Here is a 14770-nt window from a genome sequence, read left to right on the forward strand (position 1 = left end):
ACTATATGAATCTACTTGTAATGGTCAGTATAAAACCACTACAGATAAGCAGATCTATGTAGTGTGTGGCTGCAGGGGAATGGATGTGTGGCTGCACAGTACATACCTCTGCTTAGCTGCAATGGTTTAAACTGGCAGTTACAACTAGCATCATACAGTATAGCTAAAATTAACAGTCTTCCTATGTAGAACCATGTAGCATTTGCTAGGTGTCTGACTGTAGTATGTGAGGTTGAGAGTTCGAGTCCAGATTTGTGAATCATCATGTAACAAGGATTTGGCAATGATAGCCATTTAAACCTTAATTGATCCTTAATTTGATTTGTAATTTGTAGTTATGCTATAAATATCTTGATGGATTTTGATCATCAAAGGTATTGCAAGGTAAATACATTGTTGATTTAGATTAAACTTGAGAATGAAATTCACAGGAAAGTAATTAGCCCTGGTCTCTTGGGCAGTCATCTGAGTAGAAAGTTACTTGACAATCTAGTCAGAATTCCAAATTGGTCAACAAAAATGTGCACTTGATTGGGGTCATGTTAATAAATTTGTTGGCCCATGATTCTGTCACACCTGTATCCAGGTGATAAACACCAGTGATCAAACTATTGTGATCTTTACCTATAGCAGCCCTTTATCCCTTGCTCAAGCTAGCCATACACAGAATAATAATCCTTCAGAACAGCCAATGAAATGACTGTTCTGAACTATTATGTATGGACATGAACAATAATCGTTCACAGGTGAAAATGGGTGAAGAGCAGTTGGGATTACTTGATTGGACTACCAAACATGGCCAATCATCCAGAACAATCTTCAGCCAATTCCACACATCTGACAGGATATGGAGGCACAGCAATTATCAGACCAATGCTCCACCCCTCATCCATTCAGTCAGAGATGTTTATCAGCACAGAGACACATAAAGGAAGGTCAATGTCAAGCCATGTTTATAAACAGTAGACAGATACAAATCCATATCAGTATCTAGGACAACAGTCCATAGTCAAAGCCAAAGTCAGGACCGGTAGACGGCAAATAAAATCAGGAGTCAAGTATGGACAAAGTGCCAGAGAACCACAAGTGACAGCCTATCCAGGAAATTATAGAACCAATTAATTCCACTGCATTTGACCGGGGCTTATATAGATACATAATCTTTTTCTAATACTCACATTTGCACCAAGATGTATTGCTGTGAGTGCACCTGTCTACCAGTCATAGTAATCTGCATAGATCAACAAGTCATCAAGAATATAAATCACACAGGGATTGACTGCATCTCCTATTCAGTAGCTGACAAATATGCATGTACAATAGGTACTGAAGCACACATTATAGGACCTGATTCAGAGCCGCATGCAATGCTGTTGTACACATAGTTGAGTTTTTCTTGCAACTTTGCATGCTTGAAAATTCCTAAAAACTCCTAAAGTGCAAGCGTTATGCAGAGTGTAAGCACAAAGGCACTGTAGCAATTGTGACGAGTGGTAGTAGAAATGTTGTGGAAGAGTGATTGGCTTTCCTGGACGATGACTGGGAGATGGCTAGTAGTGCATGTAAAAATGGCCCTTTCAGTGGGCGTGTTATCGAAATGTGGTCATGGCCGTGTCAATGCAAGCTGCTGCACAAGCAGATGCACAGCCATAGGGCTGGTGCAAGTTTTGATGGTGCGACCACTGGTGTTGTCTAAGGACGCACCAATCGGTATTATTGTGTGTACAGATGATGAAAGTGGGCATCTCAGTCTTACACAAGATTCCTTCTAAAGAATAGTAATTATCTTATTTTTTTTTATAATCTCTACAATTCTCAAATTAAGTGGTGCAATGGGAATCGGTATTTAATGCCGGCAGCTGAATAGCCGACAAATCAAATACCGACAGCGGAACCCCGACGGACCTAATTTCTGACTGGGGCTGGTAAGTAACCTAACCGTCCCCACTCCCCCCCTAACCCTCCCTTAGTGGTGCCTAACCCTAACCTCCCCCCCATTAGTGCCTAAACTTAACCCTCGCGAGGGGGGGTGCCTAACCCTAATCCCCCCTAGTGGTGCCTAACCATAACCCCCCCTTTCCCTACCCTAACCCTCCCAGGGGGGCTTAACCCTAAATCCCCCTGGGGGTCCCTAAACCTAACCCTCCCTCCAGTCTATTTATTTAATGTGGTGGTTGTAAAACTGCAAAGTACAGTATAAAGAGTCTGACATTAGACAAAGGAAACTATGGTCCTGAGTCACAGATGGACGCTAATGCTGCTGCAGCTGTGAACTTGTACGCAGTGGCTCTGAAAACATATGCAAATGCTGCGGTTGCCGAAATTTGTATAAGACGCCTACTGGCGGCGACACAATCCCAAGTGATTACATACAAAGACGGAGCATTGGTCGCAGATTAGTTGATAATCGGCCTTCTAATTGTATGGTTGTGCAGAATGGCCGCTGGAACTGTTTTGACTGCACATGGGATTACAATCAAAGCCAGAAATACTCCCCGAAAATGGTTGCAGCCTGCCTGCTCTTGAGTTAGCACCTCCCCGTTGCCACCCACAAACAGTCCCTGCCTGTCAATCACTTTGCAAATAAATGCTCACTGCGAGTGAAATCGGTAATGAAATTCAAGCACATGCACAGGCCACCGATAATAGCTCAACTGCATAAGCATTGGCCTTGCGTCCATCTCTGAATCATTCTCTATATTAGGCTTATTAAATATATTTCAGTGGAGCCAAATGTTGAACTAACACTCAAAAATGGCTAAAGCAAAAGTATTAGTTTTGATAAGTATGTGTTAACATTCTAATTGTTGCATCTCCATTCTATATTTCCCTTTCCACAAAACACATTGGCAGAGGCCTACATTATTCCTACACTACCATAATGCTACAGGGCTTGTCTCCTTTATTTATTTGCATAAAGGAGCCTTTGGTATTAAGCACAGATGGTATAATGGTTAGCATTACTGCCTCACAACACTGAGGTCGTGGGTTCAATTCCCACTACGGCCCTAACTGTATGGAGTTTGCATATTCTCCCTGTGCTTGCGTGGGATTCCTCCGGGTACTCTGGTTTCCTCCCACAATCCAAAAATATACTGGTAGGTTAATTGTCTCCCAACAAAAATTTCCCCCTAGTGATATATTCCCTATCACATATGTACACAGTGGTGGGCTGGGCCATGTGCCATGTGCCCCCCGGGCCGCAGCGTCATGCGGGCCGCGGTGCAGACTGTGCCACTGTGACACAGACTGCACCGCGTATGTAGCGCTGACTGGACGGAGTTCGGTCAGCGCTACACAGCACAAACACACAGCTCCGGCAGCTGTGTGTTTGCTTTAGCAGCTGATGAGAGTCAGACAGACTCTCATCGGCTGCTGCTCCCACTGCAAGAGCCGGACATCGCAGTGGGTAATGGGAATGACGCGTCACTCCCATAATGCAAAGCGGCGGACGGAGGAGCTGATCTCGGCGGCGGGACCAGGAGCGGGTGTCAGGTAAGTGTTTTTTTTATTTATTTTTTATTATGTCTCTACTGCGGGAGGGGGGGCCTACTGTGAGCACTACAAGGGGGGGCTACTGTGAGCACTACAAGGGGGGGCTACTGTGAGCACTACAAGGGGGGGGCTACTGTGAGCACTACAAGGGGGGGCCTACTGTGAGCACTACAAGGGGGTGCCTACTGTGAGCACTACAAGGGGGTGCCTACTGTGAGCACTACAAGGGGGGGCCTACTGTGAGCACTACAAGGGGGGGCTACTGTGAGCACTACAAGGGGGGGCCTACTGTGAGCACTACAAGGGGGGGCCTACTGTGAGCACTACAAGGGGGGCCTACTGTGAGCACTACAAGGGGGGGCTACTGTGAGCACTACAAGGGGGGGCTACTGTGAGCACTACAAGGAGGGGCCTACTGTGAGCACTACAAGGGGGGGGCTACTGTGAGCACTACAAGGGGGGGGCTACTGTGAGCACTACAAGGGGGGCCTACTGTGAGCACTACAAGGGGGGCCTACTGTGAGCACTACAAGGGGGGGCCTACTGTGAGCACTACAGGGGGGGAATACTACTGGGGGCACTACAAGGGGGGGAATACTACTGGGGGGGACTACTACTAGGGGCACTACAAGGGGAAGGGACTACTACTAGGGGCATTGCATAGGGGGGAGGGGACTACTACTAGGGGCACTACATAGGGGGGAGGGGACTACCACTGGGGGCACTGCATCGAGGGACCACTGCTGGGGGCTCTATATAAAGGGCAATAGTGGGGGTACTGCATAGGGGGAAGTCTACAACTGGGGACACTATTTAAGGGGCACTGCATAAGGGTTACCACTACTGGGGGCACTATATAAGGGGCTTACTACTGGGGGCACAAGGGGCACTGCATAGGGGGGTTCACTACTGGGGGCACTACTCGAGGCCTGCATAAGGGTGTCCTCCTGTGGCACAGGGTGGCACTGCATATGGGCACTACGACAGGGGGCTGCCCCTAATCTTTATTTTTACCATACATTAATCCCATATGGACCCGCCTCCTCCCTAGAACACTTGCGGGGGAGGGGGGGCGCCGTAGCACGCACGTTCTTTCGGGCACCCTTGCTACACGCTACTCCTCTGCCAGGGCCGCCTGCATGCATTTGCCCCCCAGGCTAAAAGTTGCCAGCCAGCCCCTGTGTGTACATGTGATAGGGAATATAGATTGTAAGCTCCACTGGGGCAAGGACTGATGTGAATGGACAAATATTCTCTGTAAAGAGCTGCGGAATATGTGTGCACTATATAAATAACTGGTAATAAATAAATAAGCAAGTGAGACATACTACCCCGTGGAGAGAGATAGAATACCAACCAATCAGCTCCTAACTGACAGTTTTCAAACACAGGCCCTGATTTAGAGCCGCTTGCAAAAAGGAAGCGCTCGCTCTGAATCAGGGCGGCCATTTTTTTTAAAAAAATGGCCTCCTGGCCGCTCGTTATGCTGTGGGTAACCACCCACAGCTTTTGCGAGCGGCCAGATGATGGTCGCGATGGTCTCGACCATCGGGCTTGCGACGAGACCCTTGTGGTAGGGTCTTGTCTGCCGCAAGCCCCAGTGAGCTTCTGGCTCTAACAGAGCTGGAAGCTCACTACTGACATCACTGGTGATGTCAGTAGGGCCGCCCACAAATGGCTATCGTTCCTTCAGGAACGCCTCCATTTGTCCAGCCACCCCCCCTCCCCGCCTACAAAATGGAGCGAACTGTCGCTCAACATCGACAGCCGCCCTGTTTGTAGCGAGCCCCGGAGCGAGTGAATTTCTCACTTGCTACGGGGCTTGCGCATGCACATTGCGCACGCCGCACGTGCGCAGTGCACAAACATCGACCCGCTTGCGAGCGCATAGCGCTTGTGAGCGGGTCTGAATCAGGCCCACAGTCTGTAAAGTACATATCCCCCTAAAAGAGAGAAAATAAAATGTAAAAATATTTAAAAAGATGATTTAAAAAAATCTACTGAATCCAAAAATGTTAATTGGTGACATATTTTCTTAAATCACAACTTTTAGACAGCAATCACATCTCATAGAGAAACATGATGACTGACAACCAACATTAAACATTAAACATTAAACATTAAACTGCATGTCAGTAAAATTATTTCAGTTTCAGCAATTATTTTTTTACTGATGCAGAATTTAAAATACACGTGTATGAACATTTATTTACCTCTAGATAATATTAACTGTCTATCTATGGTGTATAATACTTGCTATATGCAGTTACTATTTGAAGCCATATTATATGATCATGTTAGAAATCCTGAAGTAGTTTGTGTGTTAATCTGCAGAATTATGTGAGATAGCTGCCCACTCAGTCACATTTTTTAATAACATTGCAACAGAAGGGGCTTCAGCATCCAGTACCCACGTGTTCCTGGAACAGAATCAAAAAGAATCCTGAATTCACTCTAGAAAGATCAGCTAGAGTAATACTGCGTAATTTCAACATTTCTGCTCTGTAACATGAATGATGATAACGTTATTTTCACTTTTTAGTTCCGTAAAGTGATCTTTAAATTATGGGGTTTTTCAATGCAGGGAAATCTCTTATTTGATTTGCATATCACCATGGTAGAATTAGCAAAAATATAATTAATTACACAATGTCAAGCACTTGAATTTACTGTACGCTAAGGAGAGATCCATCAACTGTATCTCTGATCCATCAGCTCTAGGAAGTGAATATATAGTCAAAATGTATAATTGCATTGCTAGCTGTGGTTTTCTTTTTTTTATTGTATGCAGGCTGTTTTTTTTTTATTGTATGCAGGCTGATTTTTTTTTATTGTATGCAGGTTGATTTTTTTTATTTGTATGCAGGATGATTTTTTTTTATTATTGTATGCAGGCTGTTTTTTTCTTTTTTTACTTTTCTACACCAGAATTGCTGCTTAATGTTGTTAAATGAGCCTTTGATGATACAGGCTGTTCTGTACTTACTGATGCTATGATATTAGTACGTATTGTAATGCCAAGGCAGTTTTAGTCATTGGAAGAGTAGGAGTACCTCTCAACCAATAATCCTATGAGCTAGCACATAATATCTGCTATTACTGTCTTCTTTCTCTCCACCCCCGGCAGTGACTCACCCTCCCTCTCTCACTTTGATCAGTAAGAATAACAAAGCTATGCAAAGTCGCTTTGAAAAAAGGAACAGTTGGGAAGGATTTAATTTGCTTTATTGGATTAATTTAGACCATATCATGATTTTTGAATTGATCTAACAACCTGACATTTTGTGCCTATTAAACCCAGGGAAGTATTTAATTAAGATGGACTTCCAGAAGTGTTGGAATGCTTGGATATGGCAAGTATTGTACATTTTCTCTCTTGGTGTCTGGGAAGGGGTCTGTGCACAGTTTTACTATACCATAGTCGAGGAATCTGAGCCTGGAACACGTATAGGAAATGTGGCTCATGATCTGGGCTTGAATGCTGAACAAATCTCCGAGCGGAGGCTGAGACTGGGATCCGAAGAAAGCAGGAGGTATTTTGTTATTAATTTGGAAAGCGGAGATCTGCTACTGAATGAAAAGATAGATAGAGAGAGTCTGTGTGGGTTTAGTGCAAACTGTGTGCTGCCTGTGGAGCTGATAATAGAAAAGCCATTAGAGCTTTTTAGTTTGGTGATTGAAGTATTGGACTTAAATGATAACTCACCTCATTTTGTTAATAATGAGCGACTCATTAAATTTGCTGAGCTAGCAGCTCCAGGGCTGAGGTTCCCTTTGGAAAATGCCATTGACCGAGATGTTGGCACAAATGCTGTAAGCTCTTATCATTTGAGCCCAAGTCAGTATTTTTCACTGAATGTCAAACAATTAAAAGATGGCAAGATTTTTCCTGAGCTAGTATTAGAAAATGCCTTAGATAGAGAGGAAATAGCAGAGCATTACCTCACACTGACCGCATTAGACGGTGGCCATCCGGCCATGTCAGGTACTACAAAAATAACTGTGCAAGTTTTGGACAACAATGACAATCCTCCCTCATTCGATCAACCAGTTTATAAGACCAGTTTATTAGAAAATAATCTGCCAGGGACTTTATTAATTAAACTTAATGCTACAGATATGGATGATGGTCCAAACAGTGAAATTGAGTACTTTTTTGAGGATCACACCCTAAAATCAGTGGGGCAGTTGTTTAAGCTTGATCCACTCACTGGTGAGATTCATGTTCAGAGAAGTATTGATTTTGAGGAAACTACTTTCTATGAAATCTATGTAAGAGCAAGAGATAAAGGTGTCCCAGTAATGGAAGGACATTGCGTTATTCAAGTGGAAATTGAAGATGCCAATGACAATGCTCCTGAAATTTTTGTGACTTCCTTGGAGAACTCTGTTCCAGAAAATACAGCAGCTGGCACAGTAGTTGGGTTGTTTAATATAATTGATCGAGATTCTGGCAAAAATGGAGAAGTGCAGTTACAAATAACACAAGGGATCCCATTTAAATTTAAATCCTTTGAAAACCACTATTCTTTGATTACAGATGGTGTACTCAATAGGGAAATCAAACCTCAGTACACTATCCACTTAGTTGCCACAGATTTAGGATCTCCACCAATGTTCACAAAAAGAACAATGATTCTTAATGTTTCAGATGTCAATGATAATTATCCTATTTTTTCACTTCAGTCTTTCAATGCGTACATTTATGAGAATAATGTTCCAGGTATTTTGCTTTGTACCTTATTTGCTACTGATGCGGATGATGGCGAGAATTCCCATCTAGCGTTCTCTGTTTCAGAAACATATGTCGCAGGTTCTCCGATATCTTCCTATGTATATATAAATAAGCACAATGGCAAAGTTTATGCTCAGCGCTCCTTCAACTATGAACAGATCCAGCTTTTAGAAATGACGGTTTATGTTGAAGATGGAGGGTCACCAAAATTAAAATCGAATGCTACTCTTTATATCTTTATTTTGGATCAAAATGATAATTATCCAAAAATTCTTTACCCTGTTTTGACTACCGAAGCCTTTGAGCATCAAAAAATACCTCGCCCCGTATCTGCTGGTTACTTGGTAACTAAAGTAACAGCTGTGGATTTGGATTCAGGTTACAATGCCTGGCTTTCCTACAGTATCTTGGAGGCATCTGATCCGTCCATGTTTAGAGTTGCTCCACATACAGGAGAAATAAGAATGATGAGACGTTTACTTGAGTCAGATGAAAGCCTTTACACCATTTTGGTTCTTGTTAGAGACAATGGAGAGCCAGCTTTGTCAAGCACAGCTACTATCTTTGTATCCTTCGAAGAGGTTGTACATGATGAGACACCTAACTCCCAAGATTTCCAGACAGATCACAACAAACCATCAGACATGACTTTATATTTAATAATATCTCTTGTAGCTGTTGGTTCAGTGTCTGTCATCACATTCGTTGTTCTGACTGTCAAGTGTTTAAGGACAAATAATGGCCAAAGTGTCTGCAACTGTCTTGGTGCATCTGAAATTAATGATTTTCAATGTCGCCACCAACCAACTTTTCAGCTGAATTCAGATGGTACCTTAAAGTATATGGAGGTCAAGACATTGACTAGACCTACAAATCAATGTTATAGCAGTTGCATTTCACCTGCGTTAGAGAGAACGGATTTCACCTTTTTGAGACCTTTGGATTTCCCTCAACTAAAAGATATTTTGAATGATGAGGATTCCTTCTCCATAAATAGTGGGTTCAGCGAGGTGATCCAGGTGAGGAGCCCTGTTCAAGGCGTATACAGTTTGGTTTACTAATGTCCTAGTACAAGTACTGTACAACCCTATTTACTTGCTACTATAAGCAATGCAATGTTTAACTTGAATTCACAATAGTGTGTTCATGATAAAACTGTAGAACTTTTAACCTGACATTGAATATTAGTAAATGTTGTCTTTCTTGCATGATATACAGTAAGTACATGTGTAAGGGTTAAAAATACTGCTGGTGAATGCTTAATAAACTACTTTAGCTATTGAACACATGTTATGGTAATATGTTTGTGGTAATAGATTTACTTATTTACATATCCACATGCATATTAATATGTTATTCCAAAGCAAGGAGATCTAACTAGTTTCCTCATGGCTGTCTTTACATAACTTGCTGCTGGCGCTGTGCTGAAGCACCTAAAGACAAAATGTGTTTGCTGTGATATAAGAGGTCAAAGGTTATTTTGATAAGGAACTTTATAGTGGATGCTGTGACATGGTAAATTCTCAGTTCGGGTGTATTTTGTGGTTTGGGTGATTTATTAAATTATATTAATGTTGTACATGTCTTATTTTTATTTTCATGATTAGTAATTGTGTGAAGTGTCAGAATAACACTTTTTATTATACAGAGAATATCAGTAAAATGAACTAACAAGTGAAAATAACAGGGCACCTTCAACTGCAGTGATAATGATAACTGAGTGTGCACGATTGCGTGATGTCTTAGCATAGAATGGCTACTGGGCCAGATGTACTAAGCTCTGAAAAGTGATAAACTGGAGAGTGATAAACCACCAGCCAATCAGGTCCTAACTGTCATTTTTCAAAGACAGCCTGTAACATGACAGTTGGGAGCTGAGTGGCTGGTGGTTTATTAGTCTCCATTTTATCACATTTCAGAGCTTAGTACATCTCTCCCATCTTAAGATTTTTATAATGTTATAATAACAAGCATTTTTAGTTTCTTGTTTGTATTGAACCAGTAAACCCAGGTAGGAAATGAGTAGGAGGTGGACGCAGTGGCCGATATTGGATGCATCATGCAAGTGGATGATTTTTTCATTCCGCGTAGGCGTCTCAGTCACATTGCGCCTGTATCCTGATGGTTACCACCGGGGGATGCAGAATGAATTTGGACACAAGGAGAGGCAGTTTCAGTGGGCATTCCTGGGAGTTAACAGGGAGTTGGCATGTCGCAGGCATGTCGCGGTCAGTCACTGTGACTTTTTCCGCAGTTGCGCTGATTACGGCAGCATGTTCAGATGGACATTCTGCACCTCCATAGGGCTGGCGCAACGTCTGATGCAGCGACTGATGTGCGACCAACGGTGCGTCTACACAAAGTGGCGCATCAGCCGGTGGGCATCTCTGTATGAATCCTATCAGCTTTACTATTAGCATAAAGGCGGAGTCGCGGCTCTTAATCAGGTCCATAATGTGCAATTTCTTACTGAGACAAACATCCTAAAGTTGGGGAAAATAAGAGGAGGCTTTTCCAGGAGTGTTTTCAAGTTAATATTATTTCTCTTTTACAGAGGTGTCCTTATTCATTTATCATGTTTGCACTATATGGCGTGAGATGAATGGCACAACCACACCTTATGTAACCTTGGTTAAGGGTTAAAAGAAATATTGTATTAATGACAATATTCTGAGGTAAAATATAAACTATATATATTTAATGTATGTATAAGTTGTGAGGTAAAACTATGTATACAGATATATGTTCATTTATTTAACTATATTGTTTATTGAAGTGACTTGTGTCTAAATGACTGTACATTTATATAACTTGTGTATATGTACCCTTTTGAGGTAAAAACATTCCCCAGTGTATGGGATACACAGGCACTGTAGAAGAAGACAGCGGAGTGATATGGCTGGGAGTGACTTGGTTCCTGTCAGGAAAAGAGGGTCCGGTTATAGTGAGGTATATAACAGCTGTCAGCAGCAGCTGACAGGTAGCCGGGACTTCCCTTCCTTGGTTGCTCCACCCCTTGTGCCTTGCTGGGAGGCAGCTTAATGGGAGCCACAGAAGCAGTGAAAGTATCCACAACAGTGAACCCGACCTGCAGTGGGTAATATTATACACTGCTCTAACACAGTTAATAGCAGCAGCAGTGGAGAGGAGAGCTGGGAAGGAGCAAGGCACATAGAGGGCTGATGTAGTCAGAAGCCAACAGCCAGATAAGGTTCAGTCATATATAGTACTGTGCATACCTCCTGCCCTCCTATAAACTCTGGAGCTGGGGGAGTTTTATACAGTGACATTTAAACTGGTGTTTACGCATAGTCTATTACATTGCTTAAGCTGTTATTCCTACTGTGGAGTTCATATCACAGTGAACAGACACTACAAGATAATGTCCTAAATGAAACAAAAGGATATGTTATGCAACTGGGTAGGTTACAGTATAGTAAGACTAATTCACTTATTGTAGCTGCAGCCAAGGAACAGGAGGCTCTATAGTCTATAGCAGGGGTCTTCAACCTTGGCCTCCAGCTTCTGTGGAACTACACATCCCAGCATGCACCTTTTTGATATAACAGCATGCTAAAACTATGGCAGTGCATGCTGGGATGTGTAGTTCCGCAGCAGCTGGAGGGCCAAGGTTGAAGACCCCTGGTCTATAGACTCTGGATTTTTATTCTTGTTAATTCCTCATACTGGGAAGTGATAACATAATCTTATGCAGTCTCTCCCTAGGATATGACAGAGACTAAATACAAATGGTGACATGGTACACTACTGCATATGTTCTCTACTGCTTATAACGTAAGAGGCAGGAGCATCCATGAAACCAGTTATTTTATGCTGCTGGAGTGTTAAGCAAATTAACATTACAGAAGACTTTGGGACTCATCCTGTACTGTAAGAGTAGTGAACAAAATATAGCAAAGTTGGTCATTAAGTGTTTCTAGAATTATATCTGTCATGAATGACCTTTGGTACATTTTGTTCAGTTAAATGTTCATATATTCATGTATAAATTGGTGTACTTTACATTTCCATGTTATATTTTAATGTATGAATTAACTAATTTTTTCACTTCCCTATAAAAGTGATAAAATACATTAAAAGTGAGTATGTACTTAACCCAGAAAACGGTATGAAGCAGCGAATATCAAAGATCCTAAGTAAGACGGTAATGGGTTGTAATGACCAAAGTATACTGTGCATGTAACTCCCAGCAATACACGCTATACTGATGTAATAGGGGTTTCCCAAGTAGGCCCATACTACTTACTTATACTTGAGTGGAGGCAATGATCTAAAGGAGGTACACCACTTAGTGGGAGGTAAAAAGTGGGTACATTAGACTAAATGGAGTAAGTAACCTGGTGCCCCTGTTAGAGAGTAAAGGGGGGTTACACTTATATAGCCAGTTTCGGACTTTTGCACTTTACTGTCTGTTTCACACCACATAGCATCTTTTTCGCACTGCAGCCACATACAGACAGTACATACAGGATTGTAGTGTACTGGGATTGAGAAATTGTATTTTTCTCACAACTATAGCAGTATAAATTTGCACGATATTGCCTGGCGTGATGCGTGGTGTTGCTCAGTCATATTAGCTCATACTGACCCACACTCCTGGTATGGACAGGAAGCGCCTGAAAATTGTGTGGCACTCCCGACCGGCCAGAAGGGTAGGCAAGTCCCTCGAGCCAGCCAGCACCTTCCCGTACCACTTGTAGCTGATCGCTCCCCCCACTTACTGAGCAAAAGTGGACAGTCCAGGGGGGCAATGACGCTTCATCGTAGCCACCCTCCCGCTTTACAGTTCCTGTAATATCGATACTATATAGCAGGGGACAGGACCGCGATTATGATCTGGAGATGCCATGCCCCAAGCACCGTCCACTTATAGCTATGTCACACCCCCCTGCTGTGATGAGGCAGCCGGTAAGCATGTAGGCATTTTTGTCATACTTCTAGCTATATGTGACAAATGTTTTGGCTCTGTTCCCCATGATTACTCTGTGGGATAGTCACATTTTCTATTTGTCAAACAAATGCTATAGAATTGTTTTCATGATAAAAGTTAAAGTACAATACAAGTAAATATTTTTATTTTGAGCATACCTCCCAACTGTCCCGTTTTCGGTAGGACAGTCCCGCTATTCAGGGATCTGCGGACGGCAGTGTCCTGTAGTGGGGGGAAGTTGTGGGAGAGCACTCTCACCGATCCCCTGCATCGGGTGGATAAATGCCATGCACATGGGCATGTCATCTCTTCACTGTGTGGAGAGAGCCTGGGGGCAGCTCAGCATCTCCGGGAGTGCTGGGCTTGCCCCAGAGTGATGAAAACTGGAGTGTGCCTTCTCCAGGGCCGCAACTAGGGGGGGCTAGAGGTGCACGGGCACCGGGTGCCGGATTGCAGGGGGTGAAAAAAGCTGACTCGAGGTTGCTTGGGGGCTGCAGATTCAGAAAACAGCCATCCAAAAATGGCCGCCGCCAAAGAGGAAACAAATGCTAGAGGTCCTTACTTGCCCTCTAATGTCTGTCTTCTCCTTGGTGGCGGCCATTTTTGGATGGCCATTATCAGCAGATTCCATGCAGACTAGCCGTCCGTATGGACTCTGCTGAAAACGGCCATCCAAAAATGGCCGCCACCCAGGAAGAGATAGATGCTAGAGGTCCTACTGGACCTCTAGTGTCTGTTAGGCCTGCGCAATGCACACAGCGTTCCCGGCACCGGGAATGCTGGCGCTGCCAGGAGAAGATGCTGAAAGCTGCATCTTCTCCTGTGAAACCCCCTGGCAATGAGCATGAAACCCCCTGGCAATGAGCATGAAACCCCCTGGCAACGAGCATGAAACCCCATGGCAACGAGCATGAAACCCCATGGCAATGAACATAAACCCCCTGGCAACGAGCATAAACCCCCAGGCAACGAGCATGAAACCCCTGGCAATGAGCATGTAACCCCTGTCAATGAGCATAAACCCCCTGGCAACAAGCATGAAACCCCATGGCAACGAGAATGTAACCCCTGGCAACGAGCATGGAAACGGTAACGAGCATAAAACCCCTGACAACGAGCAGGTAATTTTAAATAATTAGAAGCCTTACTGTGGGGTATAAAATGGTGTCGGGCAAATATGTAAGTGGCACTTTGGTAATAGGCATTACAGTGTGTGACATAATGTGTAATGGGCATTATGGTGTGTGGAATAATGTAAGTCACTATACCAGGGATGTCTGAGTAGTGCACTGCTTTATGGAGGAGCAAGGACAAACTCCAGGTACAGGAAGGGAGGGGGCGCAAAATTGCTGCCTTGCACCGGGTGACAGATATCCTAGTTTCGGCCCTGTCTTCTCAAAGGATATATTGCATTAATAAAATAAAAGTGCTATGTACATACAGTACAGTACATTATCAAGTAATAATTAGTAGGTGAGAAATGAAATACCAATAATAACACTGTACAAGTAATACATTCATAGCATGCAATTTAACCATATAAATAATGAAACCATTTCATATTTCATATAATGTAGTTTGGAAATGTA

The 14770-nt window shown here is 43.2% G+C and overlaps 1 protein-coding gene across 1 annotated transcript in view; it reads left to right on the forward strand.

The window, feature by feature from the left end:
• LOC148506021 (protocadherin gamma-B5-like) overlaps positions 1–14770 on the forward strand; it is a 519059-nt gene that overhangs the window by 204587 nt on the left and 299702 nt on the right. The window lies entirely within an intron of this gene.

The sequence above is a fragment of the Taudactylus pleione genome, unplaced genomic scaffold (assembly GCF_031769625.1).
Source record: "Taudactylus pleione unplaced genomic scaffold, aTauple2 ptg000431l, whole genome shotgun sequence".
Lineage (NCBI taxonomy): Eukaryota > Metazoa > Chordata > Amphibia > Anura > Myobatrachidae > Taudactylus > Taudactylus pleione.